General features: G+C 43.6%; 1 protein-coding gene across 2 annotated transcripts in view; it reads left to right on the top strand.

Annotated features, from left to right (window-relative positions):
- Nucleotides 1-3,467: 3,467 nt before the first annotated feature.
- The window catches only part of FGR (FGR proto-oncogene, Src family tyrosine kinase), a 205,926-nt gene continuing 182,635 nt past the window's right edge, over nucleotides 3,468-26,758 (top strand). For both annotated transcript variants that reach the window (XM_040337980.1, XM_040337983.1), the window contains exon 1: nucleotides 3,468-3,570. The gene's annotated coding sequence lies outside the window, so the exon portion shown is untranslated. The remainder of the gene's footprint in view (nucleotides 3,571-26,758) is intronic.

The raw sequence follows: 26,758 nt of genomic DNA on the forward strand, positions 1-26,758 counted from the left end.
TCATTGGAAACCCACAAAATGACAACATTTTGGAAAGAAAAAACCCCAAGGTATTTTCCAAGAGTTACAATGAGTATTTTGAAGAATTTATTTTTTGACTAAAGTTTTTGGAAAATGTGGAATGAAAATAAAGTTGTCAATTAATAAGATATTTCTAACACACAGCATAAAACTGCGCTCTGGATCCCGGACGATCTTCTCATTGCTGGACTGGAGAGGAGATCACCTGTCGCTGCATACAGACAACATTGGAGCGGGGAGCCGGGACCGAGTGGATTACCACCGCTGGATTTTTTTTTATTAATAAAGGACTTTTTTCTACGATGTGTGTGTTTTTTACAACTATTTACACTTCCTTCGTGAAATGATAGGGGTACAATGTACCCCATTACCAATTCACATAGGGGGGGGGGGGCAGGATCTGGGGGTCACCTTTGTTAAAGGGGTCTTCCAGATTCTGATAAGCCCCCCACCCGCAGACCCCCACAACCACCAGGCAAGGGTTGTGGGGATGAGGCCCTTGTCCCCATCAACATGCGGACATCCTCCCCATGTTGAGGGCATGTGGCCTGGTACGGTTCAGGAGAGGGGGGGCCGCACTCTGTCCCCCCCTCTTTTCTGTGGCCGGCCAGGTTAACATGCTCGGATAAGGGGTCTGGTGTGAATTTTTGGGGGAATTGTACGCCATTTTTAAAAAAAAATTGGGGTGGAGTTCCCCTTAAAATCCACACCAGACCTGAAGGGTCTGGAATGGATATTTGGGAGGAACCCCACGTCATTTTTTAATTTAAATTGACGGCAGGGTTCCCCTTATTATCCATACCAGACCTGAAGGGCCTGGTAATTAAATTTGGGGGGCCCCCACGCTTTTTTTTTTATGAATGAATTCTCTCTGAATTGCCGGGAGCCGACAATTCATTATAGCCGCGAGTCCGGTTTTAAATTATTTTTTTTCTTTCAGAAATGACACTTTGTGCAGTGACAGTTCTAAGTACGGGAAACATGCGCTATTTCACATGCTTACTTTACACCCCCCCTAGGTACAACATTTTAAGGAAATTTCACTTTTATTGTTTCACTTTTAGCATTATTAAATTCACTGCTCCCGAAAAAACGGCAGTTTTAAACCTTTTTTTTGCATTGATACATGTCCCCTGGGGCAGGACCCAGGTCCCCAAATACTTTTTAGGACAATAACTTGCATATTATGCCGCGTACAGACGGTCGTTTTTTGTGATAGAAAAAAACGACGTTTTATGTGATGAAAAAAAACGACGTTTTTGAAACTTCATTTTAAAAAACGACGTAGCATACACACCATCGTTTTTTCAAAATGCTCTAGCAAAGCGCGGTTACGTTCAGCACATACGACGGCTGAACGTTTTAAACATCGTTTTTCCCACACACACTATCATTTTAAATGACACAAAAAAACAACGTTTTGAAAAACGACACAAAAAATTGAAGCATGTTCGAATTTTTTTTGGTCGTTTTTCAGAAGACATAAAACGACGTTTTCCCCACACACGGTCATTTTAAATGACGTTTTTAAAAATGTTGTTTTTTTCATCACAAAAAGTGATGGTGTGTACACAGCATTAGCCTTTAAATTTAGCACTTTAGATTTCTCCCATAGACTTTAACAGGGTGTTCCGCGGCTTTTCGAATTTGCCGTGAACACCCCAAATTGTTCGTTGTTCGCCGAACAGGCAATGTTCGAGTCGAACATGAGTTCGACTCGAACTCGAAACTCATCCCTAGTAAATAGTTGCTTATCCGTTTACACCTGCTTTTGCATAGAGATGCATTGATGTACGTCTTTCATCCGTCAACGGATGGATGAAAAATGGACAAACGGTCTGTATGTGTGAAAGGAGCCTTAAGCTCAACCATAGGTTAGGTGTTAAGGGAAAGTAGGGTTTAGGCTTATATTTCAGCCTTAAAGGGTAGAATAGAATTAATGTTAATATGCCGCGTACAGACGATCGTACATTCCGACAACAAAACTGTGGATTTTTTTCAGACGGATGTTGACTCAAACTTGTCTTGCTATCTCCATTATGAATGCTATTTTTACCAGACCGAGCGCTTCCGTCTCGTACTTGATTCAGAGCATGTGTGGAATTTTGTGCATCGGAATTGTCTACACACGATCTGAATTTACGAGAACTAATTTTGTTGTCGAAAAATTTAAGAACCAGCTCTCAAATTTTCTCAAATGTCCTATGGAGCCTATACACGGTCAGAATTTCTGACAACAAGCTCCCATCGAACATTTGTTGTTGGAAATTCCGAGCGTGTGTACGCATCATTAGAGTTTTAGGCATATAGTGATAAGATGGGGGGGGGTTAGGTGACAATAAATGTTAGAGATAGGTGATACCTGCGAAGGCAGAGACTTATAAGAGGGGGATTGTAAGTTTGCACTTGTAAACAGGTTTAAGGACCCCTAAAATTCACTATAAACTATATCTAGCTAGTTGCTATAAACAATGGGCCAGATTTAGAGAGATTGGCGTATCTTTAGTGCGGCGTAGCGCATCTGATATGCGCTACGCCGACGTAACATAGCGAGGCTCGTACTGTATTCACAAAGCACTTGCTCCCTTTCTTGCACCGGCGTAACGTAAAATGGCCGGCGTAAGCCCGCCTAATTCAAAGTAGCAAGGCAGTGGGCGTGTTGTATTAAAATTAACCGTGACCCCATGTAAATGCATGGCCGAACGAACGTCGCATGCGTGCGCATGCTCAGAATCACGTTGCATATCCTCCCTAAGATACGACGGCTCAATGCGTATGACGTGAACGTAACCTACGCCCAGCACCATTCACATACGACTTACGTAAACAACGTAAAATACGACGCTGTTCCCGCGCCCATACCTTAACATGACTTTACCCCTGCTTTAGGTGGGATAACTTTACGCCGGACGTACGCCTTACGTAAACGGCGTAGCTTACTGTGAAGGGGGGGAGTACGTTGGTGAATCGGCGTATCTGAGTCATTTACATATTCGACGCGTAAATCAACGGAAACACCCCTAGCGGCCAGCGTAAATATGCACCCAAGATACGACGGCGTAGGAGACTTACGTCGGTCGTATTAAGCCAAAATTCAGGAGTATCTTGTTTCCTGAATACGGTGCATAGATACGACGGCGCACACTAGAGCTTACGCGGCGTATCAATAGATACGTTGGCGTAAGCTGACTGTGAATCCGGGCCAATGTCTGTATCATTATTTTATGCAGTTAGTTCCATTATAAAATGACAAATATATCAATATTAATATATGCAGTCTCCTTTAAGCATTTTACTTCCTTCTTTAAATTCTGGAGGAAAATGATGTGTTAATGACTGAATTTCCAATTTTCAGTAAGTATACTGCAAACTCAGAGAACGGTAAAGAGGAACCATTGAAAGGGGGAAGTTTGAGGGAGATTTGTGTAGAGATTGAGAATCTACTGACACATAGTGAAAGGCAGAGCACTTACAAGACAAACGACCAAAGAAATCGCTAGGCATAGGGTGGAGGACACGTGTTGTGCAGCAACAATCACGCACTTCAAGGTAGGACACATCAATTTATTTTATATAAATAATTGATTTTTATTTGAACTAGATTTAACTACAAAAGCTGGCATCTACGAGTGAAAGAATAGTCCTATGTGTTTTTATATTTACAATATATGCTGCATAGAGGTGAATACATTTTATTTGCATCTTCTACTGATTTTTAAATGCTTGCAAAAATGGGGAAATTTTAATACGTTTCTGTCAGTCAGTTGCTGTGCGCACATAACACTAAATCATTTTTTAGACTGTATACTGCATTTTAACCATCCAATAACTGAGCAGCACAGTAGCTTTGAGGTTAGCACTTTGTCTTGTAACACTATCCCAGCCAGAGTGGAGTGCATGGAGTTTGCATGATCTCCCTGTGCTTGTGTAGGTTGCCCCCCACACTCCGATGACATGCTGTTCTGTTAATTAGGACATATCCAAATTTACCCTAGTATGTGTGTTTGCATGCATGTGAGATAGAGACCTTGGGCCGGATTCAGAAAGAAGATACGACGGCGTATCTCCTGATACGCCATCGTATCTCTGAGTCCGGCCGTCGTATCTATGCGCCTGATTCATAGAATCAGGTTAGGTATAGATATGCCTAAGATCCGACAGATGTAAGTGACTTACACCGTCGGATCTTAGGCTGCAATTCCAGGCCAGCCGCTAGGTGGCGCTTCCATATCTTTTACGCGTCGAATATGAAAATTAGCATTTACGCCGATTCAGAAACGAATGACCGTTTTACGTCGTTTGCGTTTGGCTTTTTCCGCTAACCTATCTGAATCTAGCCCCTTGGATTGTAAGCTTCTTGAGGGCACAGACTGCAGTGAATGTAAAAAGTATGGCATATATTGTTGCTGCTACTGTATATAAATACTGTATATGTAATAAATGCAGCTTTAGCATGCTCAGGTGACCTAGACAGTAAAGAAAACACATCAGTAGACATTCTTGGATCACTAGTAAAACGTGATTGGTTGAACTTTTTTAGTCTCTTGTTATTTAAAAGTCTTTTTATTTTCCTGTCATACAGAAGAGAGAGAATGGGCACAATGGATGTATGCCTAACACATTAATGAATGTTAATGGCATGTACAGTAAATATGTTTGTGTATGATAATGTGGAGCAAGATACATGTCCAGGGTATTATTGCTAACATACTGGGCCAGATCCTCAAAAGGGATACGCCGGCGTATCTACTGATACGCCGTCGTATCCCTGTTTCTATCTTTGGAACTGATCCACAGAATCAGTTTCCAAGAGATAGACAGAAGATCCGTCAGGTGTAATAGTTTTACACTGCCGGATCTTAAGATGCAGTACCGCGACCGCCGCTGGGGGCATTCATCGTCGAAATTACGCGTTGGGTATGCTAATGAGGAGTTACGTCGATCCTCAAAGTTTTTTCGCGTTCGCTACGTCGCCGCTACGTTAGTTTCCCGTCGCTTAGTTACACTTTTGTAAACCAGCCCTACTTTTACACAGCAGGCGTACTGCTGTGTAAAGTATGGCCGTCTTTCCCGCGTCTAATTTTTAAATTTTACGTCGATTGCGTAAGCCGTACGGGAATACGGAAATACGCTACGCGCCGATCAAAAAATGACGTCACGTCGCGCAAAGCACGTCGGGAAATTTGCGTCACAAGCATGCGCAGTACGTCCGGCGCGGGAGCGCGCCTAATTTAAATGGGACTCGCCCCATTAGATTAGGAACGCCTTGCGCCGGACGGATTTGAGTTACACGGCCGCAAATTTCCAGGTAAGTGTGTTGTGGATCGATACCTAACTTAAGAAATTTGCGGCAGTGTAACTTAAAACTGTTAAATTACGTTGCGCTGCGGGGCTGTGGATCTGGCCCACTATTTTCAACATCCAGTGCAACTCCTAAATATATGTAGAGATATGAATTTGTGGACAGCTTATGGATATCGGACAAATAGAAATACAGAAAAAAATACACATTCAAAAAAATAAATATAATTTTTTTTAAATGACAATCATTTTGTGGGAAAATTTAAGAAAAGATCCCATGTGTAGACAGGATGTGACTACTTCCTGAAAGCATTAGTAAGCACACTGTCACAGAAAAAAAAATCACTCTCCTAATTTAGCTAATACATGCTTTCAATTTTTTTTAATCATCTTGCAGCTTTGTGCAGATAAGCAGATATCTTTCTAGAACTAAGATATTTCTTACAATGCATGAACCAGTTAATGAAATGGCAATTACATGCCTATGAAATAAGTTCATAAACCCCTTGCTCCTTCCAAGCCAAATGCTAAAAACCCCAAAGCACTGGGGAAGAAGAGACCAGTGTTAATTTCAGCTACAAAATGAACACTATTTTAGTCTACTAAAATATGGCTAAAACAATTCAGATGACTAAAATACAACTAAAACTAAAATGGCATTTTAGTCAAAAGACTATGACTAAAACTAAATTGAAATTTGACGAAGAAATTAACAGCTAAATCTGTGTCTGGAGTGTTCAAATCTTAATACCATAAATAATAACATGTTATAACATTTTTACTCCAGAAGTATATTTATGAGTTTGGAAATTCAAGAGAAATGCCTAAATAAGTCATTACAATTTACCTAAACCCATTAGATTTTAGTCTATTAAAATGTACTGGAGATTTTAGTCGACTAAAATACAACTAAAACTAAAACAATTCAGATGACTAAAACATGACTAAAACATTTTAGTCAAAAGACTATGGCCAAAATTAAATCTAAATGTTATGTCAAAAATAACACTGAAAGAGTACCTAAAAATACATAGAAAATGCGGATGAATTAAAGTATAGCTAAAGGTAAAAAAAAAAATTACGTTTTGGACAGAGTGGAGAATGGAGATGGATTAAAACACCTATTAGGTTTTTATCGTTGTCTGTGCTCCCGTTAGGGATATTCACCCTCTATATTTGTCCCATTTACCATTTTCATTGAAAGTGGAATTAAAAGAAAGCCGCAAATTTTGAGTTGTCCCCATCAAAGTAATAGAGGCAAAATTTTCCAAAGGGACACTATTTCTGGTGACCTGGAGGTCCCTAAGGTATTCTCCTATAGCCAGATTCAGGTAGGGGCGCGCATCTTTAAGGCGGTGTAGCGTACCGTATTTACGCTACGCCACCTTAAGTCAGAGAGGCAAGTACTGTATTCACAAAGTACTTGCCTCCTAACTTACGGCGGCGTAGCGTAAATGGGGCCGGCGTAAGCGTGCCTAATTCAAATGAGGACGAGGGGGCGTGTTTTATGTTAATGATCCGACGTGATTGACGTTTTTTAGGAACGGCGCATGCGCCATCCGTGTACATATCTCAGTGTGCATTGCTCCAAAGTACGCCGCAAGGACGTATTGGTTTCGACGTGAACATAAATTACGTCCAGCCCTATTCACGGACGACTTGCGCAAATGACGTAAACATTTTCAAATTTCGACGCGGGAACAACGGCCATACTTAACATTGACTAGGCCAGCTATTTGATGGAATAACTTTACGCCGGAAAACGCCTTACGTAAACGGCGTATCTTTACTGCGACGGGCGCACGTACGTTCGTGAATCGGCGTATCTAGGCATTTACATATTCTACGCCGAACTCAACGGAAGCGCCACCTAGCGACCAGCCTAAATATTGAACCCTATGATACACCGGCGCAGGCTGTCGTATCTTAGCTAGGTTTAAGTGTATCTCAGTTTGAGAATACACTTAAACTTACGACGGCGCAGATTCTACTGATACGCCGGCGTAACTATTTGTGAATCTGGCTATTAATTTCCTGTTTTGGCTATAGGACAGGAAGGTAAGGTAACTCTCCCCAATGGGACACAGATGACAAAAAAAAAATTGACGGGCTCTAACCCTCTTAGACCAATTTTTCCGCGCCTTTTTTTGACAGGTGCATATCATTGCCATTTTGGACAGCAAAGCCAATTCTTGCTTTCATCAAGAGTACCTCTTATAGGGTTACGGTGTGAAAGCGCCGCTGACACCCTAAGACCAATTTTTCCGCACCTGTTTTGACAGGTGCATATTATTGCAATTTTGGACAGAAAGGCCAATTCTTGCTTTCATCAAGAATTGGCCTTACCTGTGTAGGTTTATGGTGTGAAGGTGCCACTAACACCCAAAGACCAATTTTTCCGCACCCGCTACTTCTATTTAAAGTCTGTGGAAAAGACACCAGAATTTATCCAAAAAATGTAATCTTGTACCCAGTGCAGTACATTGTGGCCTCATCAAATAGACTGGCACCCCAAGCCGTTGCTTACACAATAAAAAAAAGCTTGCATGGAAAATTTTTTTTTTTTTGGCTTTAAAAATGCAATAATTTCTGCAGCAGCTTCTATACACAGTACAGATGTGCCATTTTACAGGTAGACTAAGGGGACCCCCAGCTACCATATTGAAGGGAATTTTTCATATTTATGCTTTTACGTTAAGCATCAATAAATCACTGCACATTTTTTTTATGTAGTGGTACCCCCGTGGGTACTGCTAATAAACTCTGTACCCTACTGATTACCTCTGACACCTTGGGTTTGGTCATATAACCAACTGTATTAACCACTAGCCGACCGCGCACCGTCATTATACGGCGGCAGGTCGGCTCTCCTGGGCGAGAGCCCGTAGCTATACGTCCTATCGTATAGCCGCCACTAGGGGGCGCGTGCGCGCCGCCGGAGGCGCGCGCGCGCGCTCCCCGCTCGCCCCCGACTCCCGTGCGTGTGCCCGGCGGGCGCGATCGCCGCCGGGCACACGCGATCGCTCGGTACAGAGCGGGGAACGGGAGCTGTGTGTGTAAACACACAGCTCTAGTTCCTGTCAGCAGGGGAAATGCTGATTTTCTGTTCATACAATGTATGAACAGAAAATCAGTGTTTCCCCTAAAGAGGCCACCCCCCCCCCCCCACAGTAAGAACACACCCAGGCATACTTAACCCCTTCCCCGCCCCCTAGTGTTAACCCCTTCACTGCCAGTGGCATTTTTATAGTAATCTAATGCATTTTTATAGCACTGATCGCTATAAAAATGCCAATGGTCCCAAAAATGTGTCAAAAATGTCCGAAGTGTCCGCCATAATGTCGCAATACCGAAAAAAAAATCGCTGATCGCCGCCATTACTAGTAAAAAAAATATTAATAAAAATGCCATAAAAATACCCCCTATTTTGTAAACGCTATAACTTTTGCGCAAACCAATCAATAAACGCTTATTGCGATTTTTTTTACGAAAAATATGTAGAAGAATACGTATCGGCCTAAACTGAGGAAAAAAAATGTTTTTTTATATATTTTTGGGGGATATTTATTACAGCAAAAAGTAAAAAATATTCATTTTTTTCAAAATTGTCGCTCTATTTTTGTTTATAGCGCAAAAAATAAAAAACGCAGAGGTGATCAAATACCACCAAAAGAAAGCTCTATTTGTGGGAAAAAAAGGACGCCAATTTTGTTTGGGAGCCACGTCGCACGACCGCGCAATTGTCTGTTAAAGCGACGCAGTCCCGAATCGCAAAAAGTACTCTGGTCTTTGGGCAGCAATATGGTCCGGGGGGTAAGTGGTTAATAAATAGAGACACACACAGTATTAAACAAATAGTTCAAGTATGTTTACTGTATTAGTGAGAAAACAAAAAATAAGTATATCTCAACACTGTCAGATAATGAGAAAACACCCTTACAAACAAGAATTTTACATATACTTATCAAAAATCCAACTGGCGTAAGTGTCTTACACCGTCGTATCTTAGGCTGCATATTTACGCTGGCCGCTAGGTGGCGTTTCCGTATAGTTACAAGAGGAATATGCTAATGAGGTAATTTACGCTGATTCAGAAACGTACGCCCCGCCGGCGCATTTTTTACGTCGTTTACGTTAGGCTTTTTTCGGCGTATAGTTACCCCTGCTATATGAGGCATAGCTAATGTTAAGTATGGCCGTCGTTCCCGCGCCGAGTTTTAAATTTTTTAGCTTAGCTAGATCAGCTATTCCTATTGTTAGGCAGTAGATTGTGCTAGATGCAGTGCTCTAACGTGTTGTATTGCCTGCATAGGGGCAGATCCACAGAGAGAGTACGCCAGTGTATCTACTGATACGGCGGCGTACTTTCAAATATCCCGCGTCGTATCTTTGTTTTGATTCCTCAAAACAAGATACAACGGCATCTGGGTTAGATCCGACAGGCTACGGCTTCGTACGCCTTCGGATCTAAGATGCAATTTTTCGGTGTCCGCTGGGTGGCGTTCACGTCGTTTTCCGAGTCGAGTATGCAAATTAGCTCTTTCCGACGATCCACGAACGTACGAGCGGCCGTCGCATTCTTTTACGTCGTCTCTAGATGGCTTTTTCCGGCATATAGGTAAAGCTGCTGTTTCGTGGCGTATAGTTAGACCCGCCATGTTAAGTATGGCCATCGTTCCCGCGTTTATTTTGAATTATTTTTTTTGTTTGCGTAAGTCGTCCGTGAATCGGGATGGACGTAATTCATGTCTATGTTAAAAAAAAATGACGTCCTTGCGACGTCATTTAGCGCAATGCACGGCGGGAAATTTAGGGACGGCGCATGCGCAGTTCATTCGGCGCAGGGACACGCTTCATTTAAATGAAACACGCCCCCTAATCGCCGATAAGAGATAGACTACGCTGCCGTAACTTACCCCAAGCCGTTGCTTACACAATAAAAAAAGCTTGCATGAAAAATTTCTTTTTTTTTGGCTTTAAAAATGCAATTACTTCTTCAGCAGCTTCTATACACAGTACAGATGTGCCATTTTACAGGTAGACTAAGGGGACCCCCAGATACCATATTGAAGGGAATTTTTCATATTTATGCTTTTACGTTAAGCATCAATAAATCACTGCACATTTTTTTTATGTAGCGGTACCCCCGTGGGTACTGCTAATAAACTCTGTACCCTACTGATTACCTCTGACACCTTGGGTTCAGTCATATTACCAACTGTATTAATAAATAGACTCACACAGTATTAAACAAATAGTTCAAGTATGTTTACTGTATTAGTGAGAACACAAAGAATAAGTATATCTCAACACTGTCAGATAATGAGAAAACACCCTTACAAACAAGAATTTTACATATACTTATCAAAAAGACAATATAATGATACGAAGTTCCTTTAACTGTAAATGAACACAGATAATAACTCAATCACAGAAACCTATATGAACAGGTTAACAGAAGGGTAGAGAGCTGGCACTATATCTTCTGTGTTAGGCTTCTCCCTTCTGCCTCTTCAACCCATGGGATTTTTAAAATCACGCTGCAGCCCACTGGAATCTGAAGTGCAGGCGTCTCTGGATGACCCGGAACACCCACCAGTCTGCTGCAGGAAAGAAGCAATGCTCTCCAGAGAGGTCCCTCTGGGTATAGCTGACCAGCTCCCCGCTGTGTAGACTGCAAATCAACAGCAGCTCACTGTCACACAGACCTCCTGTTGGCAGAGTCAAACAGCATCCCAAGAGACTGATCTAGACTGCGTCAGTCCTTATTATATCCTTTTACAGCAGTCTGTTCTGTCCACTCAGCATTATCTTAATTGTAGTTCAGATCAGTCCTGCTGGCATTGAAACTTCAGCATTCTGAACTACACATCCCATGATGCTTTGTTCTGAATCTTATCACAAGAAAGGGAAATGACACAGCAAACACTAGAAGGAAGCCAACCCCACAATAATAACACAGAAAAATGTCTCTGGATTTCAGGCATAATAGCCAGCTCCTTGCTACATTTACAGACGTTTTTTCATTAATACCCCAGGGCAGTACCCGGACTCCTAAAACTATTGTATGCCCAATTACTTGCATATAAGCCAACTTCTTTACATCACAGTGAGCAGGAATTTTCAGGTAATTACTAAAAGCAGTATCAACCCACTGTGCCCGTTTGCATTGAAGTTCAGCCTCCAAACTCTCTGGCACATACGAGTACAAGTAGCCAAATATTGTCATAATCTTGGGATCCCCACATCCCGGTAGCACTGGGGTATCTGGAGCACACTTAACAGGATAACCTGCAATTCTGTCTGGCTTTCATACAGCAGCATTTGCAGTTTTAACACAGTGCTCCCATCGCTCTTTTTCTAAAGAACTTACACGACAGGGAACAGGAGATGTAGATGCAAACAACTCAGGCCTGATACTGGAGGTATGGGTAGTTGAAAGAACTTCCTCCTCTGCAGGCTCACACTGTTGCTCAGCATTAGGGATGAGCTTGTCGTTCGACTCGAACGTATGTTCGACTCGAACATCGTCTGTTCGTACATTCGACGAATTTCAAACAAAATGGGTCGTTCGCACCAAATTCGAGTGACGCGCGTCGGCCCATAATTCACTGCACGCTGATGATTGGTCAAGCATGCACCATGACCCTGCATGCTTGGCCAATCACAGTGAGCAAAAAAACAAAGAACCAAAATTGGCCAAAGCCAGTGTGGCTTTGGCCAATTATGGCTCAGGGGGTTTAGTACACGCCCCACACTATATAAGGCCACCTGTAAGGCGGCCACGTGTAGTGTGTTCCGGCTTTGTTAAAGAGAAGTCAGTCAGACAGTTAGAGAGAGAGAGAGAGATAGATAGAGACACAGGCCCGGATTCAGATACGAGATACGACGGCGTATCTCCTGATACGCCGTCGTATCTCTGAGTGCGGGCCGTCGTATCTATGCGCCTAAATCAGAGAATCAGTTACGCATACATTTCCCTAAGATCCAACTGGCGTAAGTGTCTTACACCGTCGTATCTTAGGCTGCATATTTACGCTGGCCGCTAGGTGGCGTTTCCGTATAGTTACAAGAGGAATATGCTAATGAGGTAATTTACGCTGATTCAGAAACATACGCCCCGCCAGCGCATTTTTTTACGTCGTTTACGTTAGGCTTTTTTCGGCGTATAGTTACCCCTGCTATATGAGGCATAGCTAATGTTAAGTATGGCCGTCGTTCCCGCGCCGAGTTTTACATTTTTTAGCTTAGCTAGATCAGCTATTCCTATTGTTAGGCAGTAGATTGTGCTAGATGCAGTGCTCTAACATGTTGTATTGCCTGCATAGGGGCAGATCCACAGAGAGAGTACGCCAGTGTATCTACTGATACGGCGGCGTACTTTCAAATATCCCGCGTCGTATCTTTGTTTTGATTCCTCAAAACAAGATACAACGGCATCTGGGTTAGATCCGACAGGCTACAGCTTCGTACGCCTTCGGATCTAAGATGCAATTTTTCGGTGTCCGCTGGGTGGCGTTCACGTCGTTTTCCGAGTCGAGTATGCAAATTAGCTCTTTCCGACGATCCACGAACGTACGAGCGGCCGTCGCATTCTTTTACGTCGTCTCTAGATGGCTTTTTCCGGCATATAGGTAAAGCTGCTGTTTCGTGGCGTATAGTTAGACCCGCCATGTTAAGTATGGCCATCGTTCCCGCGTTTATTTTGAATTATTTTTTTTGTTTGCGTAAGTCGTCCGTGAATCGGGATGGACGTAATTCATGTCTATGTTAAAAAAAAATGACGTCCTTGCGACGTCATTTAGCGCAATGCACGGCGGGAAATTTAGGGACGGCGCATGCGCAGTTCATTCGGCGCAGGGACACGCTTCATTTAAATGAAACACGCCCCCTAATCGCCGATAAGAGATAGACTACGCTGCCGTAACTTACGGCGCAAAATCTTTATGGATTCGAACCAAGGACAAGTAAGTTATGGCGGCGTAGCGTATCTCTGTGGATCTGCCCCATAGTGTTTAGTTTACACCTAAACATAGTACTCAGTGTTAGTGGACGTGTGCTATTTAATTGCACATACACGCAGTTGCTGTTACTGCACGTGTGCTATATAATTGCACATAAACGCATTAGCTGTTACTGCACGTGTGCTATTTAATTGCACATAAACGCAGTTGCTCTTACTGCATGTGTGCTGTTTTTTAGCCCATAAACGCAGTCGCTCTTACTGCACATTTGCTGTGTTTTTGCCCATAAACGCAGTCGAAGTTAGTGCACGTTTGCTGTGTTTTTGGCCATAAACGCAGTCGCTCTTACTGCACGTTTGCTGTGTTTTTGCCCATAAACGCAGTTTCTGTTAGTGCACGTTTGCTGTGTTTTTGGCCATAAACGCAGTCGCTCTTACTGCACGTTTGCTATGTTTTTGCCCATAAACGCAGTCGCTCTTACTGCACGTTTGCTGTGTTTTTGCCCATAAACGCAGTTGCTGTTAGTGCACGTTTGCTGTGTTTTTGGCCATAAACGCAGTCGCTCTTACTGCACGTTTGCTGTGTTTTTGCCCATAAACGCAGTTGCTGTTAGTGCACGTTTGCTGTGTTTTTGGCCATAAACGCAGTCGCTCTTACTGCACGTTTGCTATGTTTTTGCCCATAAACGCAGTCGCTCTTACTGCACGTTTGCTGTGTTTTTGCCCATAAACGCAGTTGCTGTTAGTGCACGTTTGCTGTGTTTTTGGCCATAAACGCAGTCCCTCTTACTGCACGTTTGCTGTGTTTTTGCCCATAAACGCAGTTGCTGTTAGTGCACGTTTGCTGTGTTTTTGCCCATAAACACAGTCGCTGTTAGTGCACGTTTGCTGTGAACCTTGAGACATCTATTCTTGAACTGTATATATACACAACCTGAAAGAAAAAGCACATGCCGCAAAATAATAAAAACAAATAATCAGAGTACACTTTTAAATAACTTACGTCTTCTGAGGACTCTTTGAATTCTCTCGAGCTGCTCCGGTTCTCTTCTTTTGAGGTCTGGCCACCTCTTCCTCAACTGCTCCCTTGACCTCTGCACCTTAAATTTCTGATGGAGAGTCCTCTGAACATTCTCTATTATCTTGGCCTTGACCTTCTTGGGGTTCTTGTAAGGCCCTTTTTGACAGTCATAGTCCTCCTTTTTAAGGATAGCAACCATCTCCACCATTTCAAGGAAAGCCATGTTGGTGGCTTTGTACCTCCTCTTGCTCCTGGTGTGTGCCTGGCCTCTCTCCTTACTTGTGGTTGCAGCTTTCTGTCTCTCCTGAGTGTCCTTCATCATGTCTTCAGTGAAGTGCATTGACCGACCGAAAAGGGGCGTAGCAATTACTAGCATGATCGTTGTGGGCGGGGAGACGTGCGGAGCTTCTTGCATGCGTAGTGTATAAGGGATATTGCGTGAGTGAGAACGTTGTTCGCAGTCGATAGAAAACGTCGGGAAAACGATCGAGTCACTACTATAGACACCCAGCAGGTACGATATTTAACCACTTGAGACCCGCGCTATTGACAAAAGACGTCAACAGCGCGGCTCTCAGGTGCCAACTGGACGTCTTTGGACGTCATTTAAAGTGCATTACCCACGCGCACCTCTGGGGGGCGCGCAGCGGGTAAACACTGTCCCGGCGCATCGCTGGGAAGCCGATGCGTGTACCTGGCGGCCGCGATGTCCGCCGGGTACACGCGATCGTCGGTAACACAGCAGGGAAGTGGAGCTCTGTGTGTAAACACAGAGCTCCACGTGCTGTCAGAGGAGAGGAGACCGATCTGTGTCCCTTGTACATAGGGTCACCTCCCCCAGTCACCCCCCTCCCCCCACACAGTTAGAACACACCTAGGATACACATTTAACCCCTTCCTCACCCCCTAGTGTTAACCCCTTCACTGCCAGTCACATTTATACAGTGATTAGTGCATTTTTATAGCACTGATCGCTGTATAAATGTGAATGGTCCCAAATTTGTGTCAAAAGTGTCCGATACGTCCGTCGCAATATCGCAGTCCCAATAAAAATCGCAGATCGCCGCCATTACTAGTAAAAAAATAAATAAAAAAAAAAATCATAATTCTGTCCCCTATTTTGTAGGCGCTATAACTTTTGCGCAAACCAGTCGCTTATTGCGATTTTTTTTTTTTTACAAAAATACGTCGAAAAATACGTATCAGCCTTAACTGAGAATTTTTTTTTTTTTTTTTTTAAATTGGGATATTTATTATAGCAACAATTAAAAAAAATATATATATTTTTTAAATTGTCGCTCTTTTTTTGTTTATAGCGCAAAAAATAAAAACCGCAGAGGTGATCAAATACCACCAAAATAAAGCTCTATTTGTAGGGAAAAAAGGACGTCAATTTTGTTTGGGAGCCACGTCGCACGACCGTGCAAATGTCAGTTAAAGTGACGCAGTGCCGGAAGCTGAAATTTCGCCTGGGCACGAAGGGGGTTTATGTGCCCAGTAAGCAAGTGGTTAAAGGAATTTTTGATTTTTTTTTCACTTTAAGCATCATTAAAATCGCTGCTCCAGAAAAAACTACAGTTTTTAAAACTTTTTTTTCCATTGATACATGTTCCCTGGGGCAAGACCCAGGTTCTCAAAGACGTTTTCCAACAATAACTTGAATATTGAGCTTTAAAATGGGCACTTTTGAATTCGAACGTTCGAGTCCCATAGACTTCAATGGGGTTCTAAATATTCGCGCGAACGGTCGGTCTGTTCGAACGTTCTGGTGCGAACAGAACGCGGGTATGTTCGGCTCATCCCTACTCAGCATCACTATCAGACCATCTCTCACCCCAAGACACAGTGTCAGAGAACCATTCGGAGATCCGATCAGACAGGATATCGGAATCTGACTCTATAGAGAACATTTCAGCCAGGAGCAGATCAAACTTTGAACGTGCAGCAGCAGACTTTCCTGGCTCTGCTCCCTTACTGGCTACAGGTTTTACAGTCCCAGCAGGCACACTGCCCTTACTCACATCAGTCTTACCAGGCTTAGTAATCTTCTCCCTGGGAGGTTCCACCATCAAGGAACATAGGTCACCTTAGCTGGAGGAGCAGCCACTTCAGCAGACAGGGTGACAGTGACAATGACCACAGGAACTGGTTCTGGAGCAGGGGTGGTGACACACTTGACCCAATCCACTTGTAGCACCCGTTGTTATAAGGCTGGTGAGACTACCTCTAGTATTGGGTTTGACCGCAGGTGATCCAGGGCCGAATGTTAGTAGCCAGTCCTGAGCACTTTAAACACAGAAGCCCAATTGCTTCATAGCATCCTGCCGTATAGAGCGACAGGCTACTTTTTGGTATATACCGCACTCCGGTGTTGGTAAGGACCTCTTTTAGATGGCCCAGACCGATGCAGGTACAAGGACTTTCCAATCAGACATGGAGACTCCGAGATGCGCCATGCTTCTCCCTCTGTAGCAGTATTGCAGCATGTGGACCCGTGATGGTGGCTTGCACAACTGCGTTTCTGTCTCCTCCTCTGCAGAGTGGTGACTCCTCCCCCTGTCAAGAGATTGGTCTAGCTGCTCTTCAGGAACTTTTCTGGAGTCTGCCTTAACCCCTTCAGCACTGGCGCAAAGTGACAAAAGACCAGGCTGACACTCTTCCAAGAGCAAAGAGACAATTTGGTTCTTCCCAACATGGTTCAAAAGGACAATAGCACAGTCTCTGAGGCATAAAGTTATTACTTGCCACTTTACCACAGAGCCAAACAAAAGTTCTCTGAAGTTGGGACGACCACAGCAAAAATAACGTTAAGCCCCACGTTGGGTGCGAAAATGTAGCAACCTCCCCAACCTCCAAGGGCCCAGTGGTGACCCCCAGAGGCCGGAAGGGCTGACATTCCTCCTCAGGGTGCAGGTTCGTAGGCATGTGGGTGTTGTGCAAGGTGAAAAGATTGGCGTCAGTCACTTTTAAAAATTAGATTGTATTTCTCCTAACAGAAACAGTGGGAGAAGAGGGGTAAGGCAAACCCCTCACAGCTACCTGCTGGATTCCTCAAGCTTAACTCACAGCTACCCACTGGATTCCTTGGATGAGTTCTCTCCTGAAGCTTTCCCAGCCACTTCACAGTCCCCGTCTGGTGAAGGGTCTCCTCTGGTACTTCTTTACAACTCCACCCTCTACACATGCCTCCGGCAACAAAAGTGGTTGACCCTCTTCTTCCTCTCCCATGCCTCCCGGCAACGATCAGGCTCTCTCCAACAGAGCCCCTGACACACATGGCAAGGTCCCAGGCGTCAGGCCTACACCTCTGCTGCTGCTCCACACATGCTCACCCAGGCCGCAGCCCGGGTGGAAAAGAACCCAGATCACCTGACCTTCTCCGAATAAATACCTTCTCCCAGCATTCTTGGCAGACAAAAAAACTCCTGCTTATTTGAGATAAGTATATACACTTATAACCTCCACTATGAGTCCACTATAAGTCATCACACTGATGCCAAAGGTAACAGTGCCACCTATTGACAAAAAGGAGAAACCCATTTGATCAATAGACTAGAAATTAGTCAGGCTAGCTATCACCTAGCACAGCTAAATTTACTAGCAGCCCTGTTTAGGACAAGGGTGCTACAAGTGTTATAGGCTTTAGCCAGCAGTACTGATCCAGCAGAGAACATCCGGTAGGAGGGTTGTACAGAAGTTGATCTATAGATCAACTTCTGTACAACCTTGGTGCCCATACATGCATCAAAATTCAGCCGGGCCCTGCTGAACCATGCTACATTTCAATCCGTATATGGCCGGCTTAAGACTGGGCACTGCCATTTTAGATGTCAGCAGTCAAGCAGATGTAGAGTGGTCACTTAAGTTCTGGTTCTTCTGATTTTATCTAATCATAGCATTATGCATTTTGAGTTATTACCATATAGACTATTTTTGATTGAAAATGTATACTTTATTTTTCAAAGAAAATATACAAAAAAACTAGGGCCCAGATTCGACGTCGCCCCGACGTAATGTTTTGAACGGCGACGTGCGTTACGTACTTTCGTATTCCGGGACGACTTACGCAAAAAAAAATTGAAATTCGACGCGGGAACGACGTCCATACTTTAACATGGGCTGTCTATTTTTACACCACCTAAATAGCAGCCGTAACTTTACGACGGGAAAAGCCGACTAGCGACGACGTAAGAGAATGCGACGAACGCGCGTACCTTCGTGGATCGCCGTAAACAGCTCATTTGCATACCGGACGCGGAAAACGACTCAAACTCCACCCAGCGGGCGCCAAAGTATTGCATCCTAAGATCCGAAGGCGTACAAAGCCGTACACCTGTCGGATTTTAGCCAAATGCCATTGTATCTTTGTTTGTGAATTCAAAATAAAGATACGACGCGGCAAATTTGAAAGTATGCTGGAGTTTCAGCAGATACTCCGGCGTACTTTTTCTTTGAATCTGGCCCTAATATTTTAACAGGGTACATTCCACTCTGTACTGCGACGCAGCACATAAATACACTATCTAACAATACAGTTCCAAGCATACAAATAAATTACCATATAGACTATTATGTATCTACAAGTCTGTATGTTAAAGTGTTACTAAACCCACAACAGTAAAATCAGCCTATATATGCAGTAAAGCATGCTTTAAAGCACTCACTGTGAAACCTAAGGGGTTATTCCTCCCCATTGTGTAAAAAGGCAGTTTGAGCCTGTCTTCTGTTGATGCTCTCCTCTTTCCACTGCCCTCTAATATTTTCCTGATAACACAGAGTCTATGGACTGCACATGCTCAGTTTGGTGTGTATTGCTAGAGAGTTTTTTTTTCTCTTGGAAGAGTGCATGTGATCAGCACAATGCAAATCAGCACTGTCAAGACAGAGGGTAATGGGTACTGCAGTCTAATAGGACAGTCAGAAAACTCCTTCTACAGGCTTTAACCAGTGCTGGACACTGATAGAAGTCACAAGACTGCTATATACTGCTGATGAGAAATGGTATTTAGCAGTTTATATTTACTAAAAGAATTGCATTTCCATGTTCTGTGTACTGTGGGAGACCAGATATAGTGAATGCAGCGTCCTGGGTTTAGTAACACTTTAAATAAAGTCAAGAAAATATGAAATTTGGGAAACCTAATAAAATGTAAAATGTAATTTAACAAACAAAATGGTAAAAGATCAGCGAGCGCTTAGGAGGTGGAGTTGCTAGCATAAAAGGTGACCAAGCTGATAAATAATACTAAAAATCAAACAAGTGCAGAGCTAAAAAACATTAACAATCTTAAATAAACTTGGAAAAGCATATGTTGATATAAATTAATAAACACTATAAACGTGATCATAAAGTGTTCATAGGAAAACTCCTATATAAATCAGAAAGTCCTCAGAATTTTTATAAACATGCGTCGGTCACTTCATTCCTAATTAATATTCAGGGAAATTTTTCATTATTCGAAGATTCAGATATATCCATTTGATCCAAATTTTCCATTTGATTTCAAACTCTAAACATATTTCTAAAATCAAAGACTGTGTTATTAGAGTACCTTTTTGAAATAATGCTGTTTTTGTTAAGCCAAAGGTGATTTAAAAAGAGTCATTGTAATCATTTGATGAAGATCTTTCTTTTGTTTGATTACTTTGCTACGTGGCTCCCAAACAAAATTGGCGTCCCTTTTTTCCCACAAATAGAGCTTTCTTTTGGTGGTATTTCATCACCTCTGCGGTTTTTATTTCTTGCGCTATAAACAAGAATAGAGCGTCAATTTTGAAAAAAATGCAATATTTTTTACTTTTTGCTATAATAAATATCCCACACAAATATATATTTTTCCCTCAGTTTAGGCCGATACGTATTCTTCTACCTATTTTTGGTAAAAAAAATCACAATAAGCGTTTATCGATTGGTTTGCGCACAATTTATAGCGTTTACAAAATAGGGGATACCGTATTTTCCGGCGTATAAGACGACTTTCTGGATGCAAAAAAATGCATCCAAAGTCGGGGGTCGTCTTATACGCCGGGTACAGTCTAAGTACTCACTTTTTTCCCCAGCGCTGACAGTCCCCCATGCTGCGATCGCGATCGAGAATGATTTCAAAGCCGCGCCTTCACTGCAGAGTGTTCTGTGATAGGATGAACAAAAATCTTCCCAGCAACGCCTCTGTTCTTTGTTCCTCCTATCACAGATGCCTTCTCATCCTCGGACGAGATGAGAAGATGTCCGTGATAGGCGGGAAACATAACAGAGGCGCTGCTGGGAAGATTTTTGTTCATCCTATCACAGAACACTCTGCAGTGAAGGCGCGGCTTTGAAATCATTCACGATCGCGATCGCAGCATGGGGGACTGTCAGCGCTGGGGAAAAAAGTGAGTGTTAATGCACTGGGGGGGGGGGGCAACAAGTTCAGGCACAGTGGGGGCAAGTGATGGCAATGTGGGGGCATGTAATGGCACAATGGCAATGTGGGGGCATGTAATTGCACAGTGGCACAGTCTGGGCATGTAATGTAATGGCACAGTCTGGGCATGTAATGTAATGGCACAGTGAGTAATGTAATGGCACAGTCTGGGCATGTAATGTAATGGCACAGTGAGTAATGTAATGGCACAGTCTGGGCATGTAATGTAATGGCACAGTGAGTAATGTAATGGCACAGTCTGGGCATGTAATGTAATGGCACAGTGAGTAATGTAATGGCACAGTCTGGGCATGTAATGTAATGGCACAGTGAGGAATGTAATGTAATGGCACAGTGAGATTTGAAAAAGCCTGTTTCTGTCAGCGGTTCTGGCTACCCCTCAGCTTCCAGAAAGACAGTAAGAAGGGGGTAGTCTTATACAGTGAGTATATCCCAAAATCAAAATTTTTCCTGGAAAATTAGGGGGTCGTCTTATACGCCGGGTCGTCTTATACGCCGGAAAATACGGTAGTTTTATTGCATTTTTATAAAAAAAATAATTTACTACTAATGCCGACGATCAGCGATTTTTTTCGTGACTGCGACATTATGGCGGACACATCGGACAATTTTGAAAAATTTTTGGGACCATTGTCATTTTCACAGCAAAAAATGCTATAAAAATGCATTGTTTACTGTGAAAATGACAATTGCAGTTTGGGAGTTAACCACTAGGGGGCGTGGAAGGGGTTAAGTGTGACCTATGACATATGTGTTTCTAACTGTAGGGGGGGCGGGGCTGGACGTGTGACGTCATTGATTGCCTTTCCCTATATCAGGGAACAGACGATCAATGACAGCACCACAGTGAAGAACGGGGAAGCTGTGTTTACACACAGCTCTCCCCGTTCTTCAGCTCCAGGGACCGATCGCGGGACTCCGGCGGCGATCGGGTCTGCGGGTCCCGCGGCCATGGTCACGGAGCTTCGGACCGGGTCACGGGCGCACGCCGCGGGCGCACACCCGCGACCCATGGCTGGACACTTAAAGAGGACGTACAGGTACGTGCTTGTGCCCAGCCGTGCCATTCTGCCAACGTATATGTGCAGGAGGCGGTCCTTAAGTGGTTAACTAAACTAACTAGATTAACAAATCTAAACAAAACACATTTTTTGTCATGCACATGTCTAGAATGTAAACTTGATATAGCAATTGATAAAAAGTCCTCTAGTTGTGACACTTCCGACTGCAGCAAGTGCGAAAACATAATGTGACTCCAGTTCTCTTCCTATATAAATGTATATAAAATGCACTATTTAAACTTTTCAAAAAGTGTTTGCCTTTCATCCAAATTCTAAATTGCTGCATTTGTAAATTTCAAAAGCTAGTATAGAAATAGTAGTGGTTAAACTTGTGGGTTCAACGAATCTTTTTTTTTGTTTGTTTAATTTTCCTTTAAGGGGGCATAGTGGGTTGTGTCCAATGCCTACAAACTTTTTCTAGTAGGTGTTCCTCGTTCCCATCTCAAAAAGTTGGGAGGTTTGGCTTATACATGCAGGGTAGTAGTGCAAAATGGCCCTGTAAATTACGTGCATAACATATCACAATAACTGACAGGTACTGTGAAATATAATGCAACTGTATCTGACAAATGTAACATAATATAAATATCTTTTTTGAATGGGAGCCCATAACAACTAAAATGTTTGCTATGGATAACTGTATTATTGCCTTTATACTAATGATTGAAAATAAGCAAGATGATGATATACATGTAGCACTACCCCCGAAGGAGCTGCTGGTTTAGAATTGGGCCTGCTGTTACCTTACTGTTCTGTATGCTCGCTTCAGGGGTTGTCCTTGAAGAGTTGTCCATAAGAATGTCTGCACCAAACACAAAGTCTCTTTCAAGGGTTTTATTTGAACAAAGTTCTCCAACAGAGGGGTAGAGGGATAGGGAAAGACTCAGGTACTTTTGCTTTGCGGTACAACTTAGATCCAGAGGATTAACTCAGCTTCACACTGGATTTCAGCAACCACCAGATAAGCCTACTCTCACTGGCCTAGCAGCTGGTGCGAAACTCGTCAATGTCTCTGCCACAGACTTGATAAGTGTTGTCAGGCTGTCCCACGATCTTCTGCCACAAGATCGAGTAACCAACTGCACACTTGGTATAATTCCAACAAAAGTTACACAACATAAGGGATCATGGCGATTTGGTAAGGAGACAATCTATATTTTGGTGGAGGATACATCACTTTTCTTTGGACACGTTTTCAACTGATTTTGGAATTTGGCACAGAGCACGGGCGTTCGGCATTTCATATGTTAAACATTTATGGACTTTATTGCTACAATATTTGTTTTATTTATATGTCTATATATATTTTTATTTTTGGTTAATATTTATTGATCTAATGATATGATCTTTTTATGTTCATTTATCACTGTTTCACTGTTATTGAGGGACTTGAGAGTGCTATATAGTGCCCTCTAGTGGCTATCAACCTCTCTTGTTTTTTTGGTACATTAGTGATCTATATATACCATCATATACCACATAGTTTATGATTTATGATTTATATCAATATATATCACATTGTTTTGTGTGTTTTGTGATTCAAACATTTGTTTCACATGGTTTAGAGGTAGCGTGATTTATATTTTTTTCACACAACTCACAGTGCCAAGAATCTTTCAGCCGGACCGGCAACACAGTGAGGCAAATCCACCAGGGTACATCCATCGATTGAATCCCTCTGGTTCAGTTTCCTTTCATAGATAAGGTAGCGAAGGACCATCCCTGGATCAGCAGGCCCCAGAAACTCCTGGGCCTACGATCAGTTGGGAGGCTTTTGGCCAGCCGGCCCCAAGGCTATGAAACAGCTCACACATCCCTGAGGCCAGGAGGGCCCTCAGGTCAGGATCGGGAGACGAACCCCGCCAAACGGCGTCTGTCCCTTAGGTACCCCTCCCCAGAATGCACAGTGGGTTGACCACGCCCCATGCTCTACTTCTGGGAAAGAGATACCCAATGCATTCAGCCTGCTGCCTTTCCAACCTTGACCTGTGGTAACAGCGACACCCACCGTCAAGGGGAAACTTGTGCAACCCAGCCGAACTGAAACAGAACCAAAAAATTTAGCATAATCCTTCCAAGCCAAACTACTGCTCGGACAACTATAATTTAACACATAGCGCCCACTCAATGGGAGCAGGGCGCTACATACAAAAGGGACATTATTAAAGGGTAATGAAACCACATTGGTAGGCAAGCAGTACATTTAACTATATGGATCTGAAAAAGTTAACTCAGGTAGGGCGGCATGTGGTTGCCACGTAAGTGTAACTATGCGCCGTCGTATCTGTGCGCCGTGCTCACTAAAAATAGGCTTCCTACGACCGACGTAACTTGCCTACGCCGTTGTATCGTGGGCGCATATTTACGCTTGGCGCATTTTCCGCTCCCATTAATTTTCGATGCACATATGCAAATGAGGGAGATACGCCGATTCCCGAACGTAGTTGCTCCCGGCGCATAATATACGCAGTTTGCGTAAGTTGTACCTCCGGCGTAAAGTTATTCCCCATATAGGAGGCGCAACTCATGCAAAGGTATGGACCATGGAACCAAGCCGTCGTATTTTACGTCATTTACATAGTACATGAATATGGCTAGGCGTAGGTTACGTTCACGTCGTAGGCAATGATTCGACGTATCTTCGGCTGATGTTTCGACGTGATTCTGAGCATGCGCACTGGGATGCGGCCAGGGGACGGCGAATGCGCAGTTCGTTTTAAGTACTTTTATGGCGCTTGGCCCATCATTTGCATGGGGTCACGCCTCATTAGCATGGCTCACGCCCACTTCCACCTACGCTGGCTTACGCCGAGGAAACCCAGCGTAGATTTGAGAGCGAGTGGGAGCAAGTACATTGTGAATACTGTGCTTGCCTCTCTGCGCTGCGTCAGCGTAGCGTATATTCGATACGCTACGCCGGCATAAATATGCGCCGATGTATGTGAATCTGGGCCATTTTTTTTTACTAGTAATGGCGGCAATCAGCGACTCTCTGCCCGTTGCCGCCGGCCTCACAACCTGTCAAGTCTTACTTTCCGGGCCCCCGGCTACTACTGGGTTGGGTGTGGAGGAAGATCACTCCACCAGGGAAGGCAATAAGATAAGCAGGCTGGCCGGGACTTGAGTCAAGGCAGAAGAACATGTGAGCGGCGCTTAATGGTCATGCACCCAAAACTGAAGAAATATTCCCTCCGCTCCGACTAGCACATGATCATCAGAAAGGGGCACAGATAATGGAAAAAAAATACACCCTCCTAAGCAGGGGAGGGCAGGCAGCCTTAGGCCTGGGAGACAAGTCGAGTCAAGTGGCCCATTGAACCGCCGAATCAGCTCACCATCCATGGCCCATCTGGTTTTTCAATGCAGCCTCACCAGTGCCCATCAGTGCAGCCATCTCCAGTGCCCATCAATGCAGACTGATCACTGGGACAGGTTACATGGGGTGTATGGGGGGAGATGGGGGTTAGCTAGGGGTGTCAGGATCTCTCATCTCAGTGATCTTAGCTCAGCAGGTCCTTGCACGCCATGGCCTCCTGGGGGGGGGGGGTAATGCTTCTGGTCCTGGGGTCAAGTTGCAGCCAGCGCCCAGCCCTGCCCCTGCAGCCCTGTGTCCCGACTCCCTGGCATGCCCTGCCTCTGCCTGCTTCCAATAATCCAGTCCCAGGGAGTTGTAGTTTCCTCTGCGCTGCTCTGTTTTCCACCCACCCAGAGCTTGAGCGTGTACTACAACTCCTGGAATGCAACAGCTAGTGGTCGGCCTGATTTCCAAGACCAGAATAAAAAATAAAATGGTAGCGGGGTTTTTGAACATAAGTTAGGGCGGCCTAGGAGGCAATTGCCACCCTGCCCCCTGGCCCAGCCCTCCCCTGCTCCTAAGCTAGTAGGCGCGGCGAAGCGGGGGTGTGTAATTCAGATTTTTTTTTGTTAATTCTGCACTGACTGTCTTTGAAATTGCCCCATTCCCTGTTCAAATCCAATCCAGGGACAAAACCCGGGGACAGACTTGGTCCAAGGACAGTGTCCTCAATCCGGGCACTGTCCCCTGAAACCAGGGATGTCTGGTCGCCCTACTGTAGGTGGCACATGTAACATGGTACTATATATGAAGTATGCTACATCGAGCTGTATCTGCCCGGTTTTACGTGGCACATTTCCTGACTTAAAAAATAGCACTGTATCTGAAATGATATTAAACCCAAAAGCAAATATTTATTATATTGCAGCTTACCATTTCCTAGATGTGATGGCTGCCTTCATTTTCTTGTTTAGGCTTTCTTTCTTCTAGTTTCATCTAGTAACCTGACCAGCATGTTTGTTATTTTTTCAAAAAGAACAAGCTCTTCTGAAGATGTATCAGTTACAGAGATGGAACAAACAATTAAACACTAGCAGGGATGCTTACAATAATCAGCTTTTATTCATTTATATATAAACCTTTATTCCAAAAGGAAAAAAAACTGTTCTCTGTACCTGTTTATAAAGAATTAGCTGAAGGTTGACTTCAATTTGTTAGTGTATCTAAATCTGGTTGTACATCTAACACTCCCTTCCCCCCAGACAGACAATGCTGCTGCCCAAAAGTGCCCTCTGTGCTTATTCATCCAGAGTGGAGGCACTTGAATAGAGGAGGTATGTCACCAGGTGAAAACAGAAGGAAAAAAGTGCAAAAAAACATAAAAAAAACAAATGCAGCCACCACATCTAATTATTGGTAAGCTGAAATATAGGTTCAATACCACTTTATTGTTTTAAAAGCAATATTTCTATATAGGTATCATTTGCATCTGTATTTGAGGGCAGACACATTTAATCACAAAAATATATAGGCTCTGATTCCTGCGTTGCAGTGCTACACAATGCTTGTGCTTTACGGCTTCTTTAAAGTTTCTTCTTACAAAGCTGTTTTATAAGTCAGTCGGCTCAATGAAAACAATACACTTCCTGTGTGGTTGATTTATTTTCT

This window comes from Rana temporaria, chromosome 2, assembly GCF_905171775.1.
Source record: "Rana temporaria chromosome 2, aRanTem1.1, whole genome shotgun sequence".
Lineage (NCBI taxonomy): Eukaryota > Metazoa > Chordata > Amphibia > Anura > Ranidae > Rana > Rana temporaria.